At 51.0% G+C, this 7,746-nt stretch overlaps 1 protein-coding gene across 1 annotated transcript in view; it reads left to right on the forward strand.

Annotated features, from left to right (window-relative positions):
- Nucleotides 1–7,746, forward strand: part of SH3RF1 (SH3 domain containing ring finger 1) — a 160,016-nt gene that overhangs the window by 151,503 nt on the left and 767 nt on the right. The gene's annotated exons all lie outside the window — the stretch shown is intronic.

Below are 7,746 nucleotides of genomic sequence, written 5' to 3' on the forward strand. Positions count from 1 at the left end.
GCGGAGCGGCTGGGCCCGTGAGCCATGGCCGCTGGGCCTGCGCGTCCGGAGCCTGTGCTCTGCAGCGGGAGAGGCCACAACGGTGAGAGGCCCGCGTACCACCAAAAAAAAAAATAATAATAATAACCTGGGAAAGAATTCGTCAAACAATCTATGCGCCTTGAGTACAAAGTACACAATTTACTGTGTCCTTTTATGGTGAAGTGAAATAATTTCATGTATTTCTGACCCTTAGGAAGCCAGTTCTGAAATGAGACGTTACCCTAAAAAGCGTTCCTGTCCCGCCAGTAAAATCGTTGTGTCTTTCCCCTCATCTGTTGGGCTCTCAGTAAAGCTTTGAAGTCCTGCCCCAAATTCACGTCGTCCTTTATTCCGAGAGTCTCGCTCTTCCCTGCGGTGTTTCTCTGCTTTCCGGGGATCCCACCCGTGTGCCAGTCCAGCAGCTTGTTTCCTTTCTTTCAGTCCCAGAGGCAGCACCTCACCTCCAGGCACTGATGTGCGGTTTCCCCCCAAGCCCTGGGCCTCCCCCCGTCCCCTGTCATTTGTGGTGGCGGCGTGACTGTTCCGAGTGACACTTTACTTCCCCGAGCGCACGTTCCTTTCCAGACACCGCACGTGCCCAGTCTGTGAGCTTCTGCGTCGCAGCCCCTTCCTCTTCAAGGAGCTCCTTGCTCGCAGCAGGGTCCTGCTCTCCAGAGCATCTGCAAAGGAGGGGCCGTGGGTGCAGGCAGGTGACAGCGGTTCAGGGGCAGGCTGCCCCTCAGACAGGGAGCGGAGAGGATTTACTGGTGGGACGGAGGGGCCACGGTGTGCTGGAATCCTCTTCCGGGTGTTGTATAGCACCATTTCCATCTTTACAAGTGGGAAAGTGCTCTTGGGAGAGAATTTCTGCCCCGCGTTTGTGTTTTTATAATCCATGTGTTCACTGGAATATTGAATATAATAGCCAGCCTGACCGACTTTTCCCAGCCCTTTTGCCTTCATACCCCGCGTCTGATGTTATGTATCTAACTTGGATTCTTAGGTCTGCCTGACTATAAAAACAACAGGAAAAATGTGTGGAAACAAGTAGAATAGGAAAACGGTCTACTATCCTTTTGTCCACTGGGAATGAAATGTTTTGGTTACTCAGAAGCTACGAGGACATCATTTAAGGATTGCCTGTTTCAGTATTTCAAAACTTTCAACATGATAAAAAGTACTTCCTGCTAAAAATGCAGGGAAGATTAACTGTCACATCAGTCTAATTCAGGAAGCATTTCAGGATCTCAGAGGCCTCGATTCACAATCTAAAAATCACGACTCCAGCCCCCGCAAAGCACAGAAGCCTGAGGTTCTTTTGGTAGAATTTTTCCTGGTAGAATTTCACTGAAACATTTTTCAGTGTCTAACATCGGTCCAGTATGAGATAGGATTCATCATCGGCAGATGAGAATGAGAACAGGAATAAAATTTCATCTCAAACCATGACCCTGCCCCATACATCTCAAATGAAAGAATGGGACCAGCGTGCCTAGTGCTGTCAGGGGGAAGAAGCATTCTCAGGGCAGAAAGACATAAGCATCTCACAATAAGGAAGGAGGAGCCTGGAGGTGTGTTGACAGATCTTGGTGTCAGCTGAGACTGTTCTCTGAGGAACAAAAGGATTCTTTTGTGTTTGTTAGAGAGACTGAAGAAAACAAGCAAGAAATGTTATATCCTGGAGGCAGAATAGAACAGATGTTTTAGGCTCTATTTTGGAGGGACTGGGAAAAATATAATTAGGAAATTGCAGAGAGAAAGTAGAAATAAAATATTTCAGAAGGGATGGCAAATAAAAGAAAGGGCATGTGACAGTTTTTTTTCCTACTAAAAAAAAATTACAGATAACGGGCTTAAGGAGACACAGCAAGTCATCTCTGTATATTTTTAAGTTTAGGAATTAAACTGATAACCCCATACCTATAAGCCCATCTGCTAAATTGGCAAAGAACCTCTGATCTTTGATGAGGGATTTTGCTAGAATACTTGGAAACATACAAATTGGATAGAGAGAGACAGAAAGGCAGTCGGGCTTAAACAGCATGATTAATTTGAGCCCGTGACAACCCGGTTCCTACTAAAAAAAAATTACAGATAACGGGCTTAAGGAGACAGGGAAGCCCATCTCTGTATATTTTTAAGTTTAGGAATTAAACTGATAACCCCATACCTATAAGCCCATCTGCTAAATTGGCAAAGAACCTCTGATCTTTGATGAGGGATTTTGCTAGAATACTTGGAAACATACAAATTGGATAGAGAGAGACAGAAAGGCAGTCGGGCTTAAACAGCATGATTAATTTGAGCCCGTGACAGTGAACCCACTGGGTGAAGCCATGGACATAATTCACTCGGACTTCAAGCAAACTACAAAGCGAGTGAGTTTGGTTTTGCCAGTGAAGTACTTAACTGGATAGCAGTTTGCTGTCGCAACTGGCAGAAAGCAGTGAGGGGCACCCCCAGGCCGGGGAGCTGGACCGGGTGCTTCCCAGAGTCACAGGGGGTGCAATGTGGGCTAAACCAGGAGAGGTTAGAGACAGAAATGCACGAACTACAGAGAACATGAGAGAGACCAGAAAAATTAAGGAAATAGAAAATTCGTGCTAATAAAAGACTGCAAGTGCTCATCTAGTCAGGAGCCAGATACTTCAGCCCAGAGCAGGAAGACTGCCTTTGGGATGTCAGTGAAGCTTCTTTATACAGCAAGCGTCTTTTTCTCAAATTCCACCTTGGTCGTTATCACCAAAAATTCATTTAGTGTCACACAGCCACCAAGAGGCCGAGGCCTATTTAGGGCCAGGTCTGTGAGCCACTCTGTACGTCCCACGGTGACCCCAGGGCTCTGTCCAGAGGGAGCAGGAGATGCCTCCCAGCAGACAAGCACCGCGCAGCTTTGGATGGTTTTTCCTCTTTCTCGCTTCCTTTCTTGCTTTCTCTCTCTCTTTCCCTCCCTCCGTTTCTCCCTCCCTTCCTTCCTTCCTTTTTCTTTCCTTCATCTTTCCATTAATTTTTTAATTCACTTATCTTAATTTTTAAATTGTGATCAAATACCATTTTTACCATTTTTTCCAAGTGTACCATTCAGTAGCATTAAGTACATTCACGTTGTTGTATAACCATCACCACTGTCCATTTCTAGAGCTTTTCCATCTTCCCATTCAACACTAGCTCTCCGTTCCCTCCTCTCTCAGCCCCTGACAACCCCCATTCTACTTTCTGACTGTATGAGTTTGTTCTGCAAACCTCATAAGTGAAATTGTATATTTGTTCGTGTGAGGCTTATTTCACTTAGCATAATGTTTTTGGTTTTTTTTTTTTTTGCATTACGCGGGCCTCTCACCGCTGTGGCCTCTCCCGTTGCGGAGCACAGGCTGGCTCACGGGCCCAGCCGCTCCGCGGCACGTGGGATCCTCCCGGACCGGGGCACGAACCCGCGTCCCCTGCATCGGCAGGCGGACTCTCAACCACTGCGCCACCAGGGAAGCCCATAGCATAATGTTTTTAAGGTTCGTCCACGTTGTAACCTGTGTCTGTCAGAATTTCATTCCTTTTTGAGGAGCTTTGTCCATTTAAAAAGTAGTTTTCCTATACGATCAGGACTTTTATTTTTGTCATTCGGCATGCTTATTAAGAATGACCCATATGTATGTACTATGTTCGGTGGTGTGAGGCGTATACGGTGAGTTTACCATCACTTCGCCCCTCAAGCAGCTCATGTTCTGGCCGAATGAATGAGTCAGGGATGCAGCTGGTGGTGATGCAGTGTAGACTGTGCTGAGTGCCGAGGCCTCTGGAATCTGGTCAGGTGTGACGTTGCCTGCAGCCGCGGGGCAGGTGGGAGCCAGGCTCTGAGAGGCCTGTCAGGCGTGGGCGGGCACGGAAGTTGTCTGAGAGAGTCCCCGGGAGACCGCGTGAGCCAAGGCATGGGGTGGGGAGAGAGGCCACGCCTGGCGCGTGGGGGCGTGTCCCCGCGTGGGGGCGTGTCCCCGCGTGGGGGCGTGTCCCCGCGTGGGGGCGTGTCCCCGCGTGGGGGCCCCGGGAGACCGCGTGAGCCAAGGCATGGGGTGGGGAGAGAGGCCACGGCCCGCGCGTGGGGGCGTGTCCCCGCGTGGGGGCGTGTCCCCGCGTGGGGGCGTGTCCCCGCGTGGGGGCGTGCTTGGCACCTTTGTGGGGGTAATAGTAGCTGTAGCTATAAAGAGAGACTGAGGCCGCACTGAGGGCTTCACACACCAGGCTGAGGAATAACCTAACTCAGAGGCGCTGGGAAGCCGTAAGGAGTTTGGAGCCAGAAACAGCTACAAATAGAGCTGGCAGTTAAAGTTCGTATTTCGGTTCTTTGCAAAATGGAATAGGGACGGGAGGAGATTTGAGGCGGGAGGACAGGCAGGTTGTTTGGTCAGGGGGGAGGGGACACAGCGGCGTGGCCAGAGTGCAGACTTGGAGGTGGACCCCGGGTCCCGTGGCAGTCATGGGAAAGAAGTCTGGCCCCTGCGGCTCAGGGCCACCCAGCGTCCCTGCTCAGATCAAGCCGAGCATCATCCAGGGGCCCGAGGGCTGTGCTCGCATCTGCCGGAGGCTGCTGAACGTCCAGTTGGCAAAGCTCCTCCGCACCTGAGACGGTGGCCGGCTGGACCCATTGTTGGCCTCGAGCGTCTGCATTGGAAACCTGGTGCAGACACCCTCGAGGCAAATCAGCATCTGAGCAGGGTCTCTACTGCACCGGCTGGTCTCCCTACAACCCAAGGTCGCAGTTCCCACTCATATCAGCCCTGGAGGCCCGTTGCTTAGCGGTGAAAATCCACTGTCCTGGGGGCTTGGCCTAGCCGCAGTTCTAGTTCAGAAAACGTTCGACAGAATTGGTTTAGTACAGTTTTTAAAATGCAAATATTGAAACTATTCACTTGGGCTTCCCTGGTGGCGCAAGTGGTTGAGAGTCCGCCTGCCGATGCAGGGGACACGGGTTCGTGCCCCGGTCCGGGAGGATCCCACATGCCGCGGAGCGACTGGGCCCGTGAGCCGTGGCCGCTGAGCCTGCGCGTCCGGAGCCTGTGCTCCGCGACGGGAGAGGCCACAGCAGTGAGAGGCCCGCGTACCGCAAAAAAAAAAAAAAAAAACTAAAAAGCTTTTCACTTTTTTCAAGAAATGTTTTTGTTCCATTTCAACTGTAAGGCAGCTGGCAGAGGACCAGTGGGGATACATTTCATCAGAGAGCTACTGTGAATATGATTTGAGTACTTGTACGCTTCTTTCCATAATTATAAAGCTTTGCTCAAATTTCAACTTGCCCCAAGTGGCAGCTTGGATTTTTTTTTTAAAAAATTTTAATATTTATTTATTTATCTATTTGGCTGCATCGGGTCTTAGTTGCGGCACACGAGCTCTTCGTTGTGTTGTGCAGGCTCCTCTCTAGTTGTGGTGCGGGGGTTCCAGAGCTCCAGAGCACACAAGCTCAGTAGTTGTGGCGCGCGGGCTTAGTTGCTCCGCAGCATGTGGGATCTTAGTTCCCCGACCAGGGATCGAACCCGCGTCCCCTGCATTGGAAGGGCAGAGTCTTAACCACTGGGCCGCCAGGGAGGTCCCGGCAGCATGAGTTTTCACGTGATCTTCAGCCTGTTGGCATCAGAGTTGAGAAGTCTTCTCATCTGGATTCCTTCCTTCGGATGAGTCCACAATGGGAAGCTGTCAGAGAAGAGGTTCCAGAGCCCTAACTCTGTCGTTCTAAAGCTTGTCAGTGTGTTGTCAGGACATTCTCCTTCAGGGTGTGGTCTGAGTCGCTCCTGGGTAGAGGCGTCTTGTCGGTCACCTCCTTGAAGCGCCAGGCGCCCCCGCCCGCTCCAGCCTGAGCCACACGATCGTGCTGGGGGCTGGCACTTGGGGTGTCAGCGCTGTGACAGACACCATCCTGGGTACGTCCCACCTGTGTTCTCCACACGTCACCTGATGCTACCTGCTCCGGTCCCTGCAGTCCTAGTCCACAGATGAGAAAGCCGAGGCCCCAAAAAAGCAGAGATGGCCGCCCCCAGTGAAGCTGCTCCGAATGGCCCCAAAGGCTGCGTGGACCCCCAGGCCCACTTCTCCCACGAGGCCAGGCCTCTCCCGCCTCCTCCAAGCTTGACCGAAGCCTGTCAGTACTCAAGTTTCAGTTCTCCGGACCTTTCTTGGAGATAATCAGGCAGCCTCCGTGCCAGGCTTCTGCTCCAGACTCTGGAGGATAGTTTGGCTCCTGAGCCCAGGGTTGCTCGGGAATGGTGGGGGTGGCCCCTGGGCCTTTGCAGGGATGCCTTTTTTAATAGAGTCATAGCCTGGGGCTCTTGCTCAGGTCTTAACCATGAGTGGATTCTGGTTTTTATGGAATGGAGGCTGGTGAAACTAGCAATCTTCCAGAAGGACTGGGCTCAGATGGCTTTCATGAGTTTGGGGCCAGTTCTGTAGAATCGGTTCTGATGACCAACTTTTCACCCATGACATTCTCTGCTTGTTGTTAAGAGTAATACTTGTGAGGCTATAAATTCATTTTCTGACTTCGAGACCCAAATGAGAGTAGAAACTCAACCACTTTCGTAGCTGAACATTAACTAATTAGCATGAGACAGGGAGAGATTATTTATTAGTTATCTTTGGCTGGATAACACATTACCCCCGAAACTCAGTGGCTTAAAATAACTGTAAATATGTATTATTTCATAGTTCTGTGGGTTGAGAATTTGGGGATAGCTTACAAGGGTGATTCTGGCTTAGGCTATTTGTTAGGGTGAGTGTCCAGATGTCAGCCTGAGCTGCACTTGTGTAAAGGTTTGACTGGGGCTGGAAGACCCCTTTCAAGGTGGTCCCGCTGGCTTATGGGAAGAGACGTCTGTTACCCGGCGTGTGGTTCTGTCCACAGGGTGATGAGTCAGCTGACAGTGTGGGACTGGTTTCCCGGGAGACAGCCGGGTGGGAGCCGCACGCCCGTTAGCACCCCACCTCAGGACCAGAGACTGTCATTTTCACAGGATTCTGTTGGTCACACTGGTGGGTGGAGACCACACAGAGTGTGAAAAACAGCTCACCTCCCTCTGGCTTCCCTGGCTCTTAACCATAACTTTGCAGAAGGAAATGAAGAAGCATGGAAGCAGGGAGTAGATGACCTTAAACCAGCAAGGCTTCTGGAATCTTTCAGTAATAGTTACATATTTCCCCACTGATACCTGAGTTGAGAACCAGTAGAGAAACGGACACAGATGTCAGACCAACTGAGTTCTGAATGCCGGCCTCCTGGCTGGTGGTGGTGGATTGAACTGGTGGCCTCAGTCCTGCCCTCCCTGTGTGGACCTTGGAACAACCTGCCCCAGGGAGAATTGGGGTGTTTAGGGCAGGATTTCCATAGTCAGCCCCTGGTCAGTTGTGGACCGTTATGCACATCCAAACATTGTTCATGCCAAGTCTCTACTCAACAGGGGACGGTGGCATTTTGAGTCATTTTACCAACATTATAGGCGAACTTGTGCTCCGTCCTGTACTGTCAGCGTCTCAGGCATGTGCACTGGCTTTGCTCAACTCTGAGCAGCTGTGACTAAGCCCACCCTGTCTCTCCCCCCATCTCTCTCTCTCTCGCTCTCTCTCCCCCCATCTCTCTTTCTCTCTTCCCTCATCTCTCTCTCCCCCCATCTCTCTCTCCCCATCTCTCCCCCATCTCTCTCTCTCCCCCATCTCTCTCTCTCCCCCCATCTCTCTCTTCCCCCATCT

The sequence above is a fragment of the Physeter macrocephalus genome, chromosome 9 (genome assembly GCF_002837175.3).
Source record: "Physeter macrocephalus isolate SW-GA chromosome 9, ASM283717v5, whole genome shotgun sequence".
In the NCBI taxonomy this organism is placed as follows: domain Eukaryota; kingdom Metazoa; phylum Chordata; class Mammalia; order Artiodactyla; family Physeteridae; genus Physeter; species Physeter macrocephalus.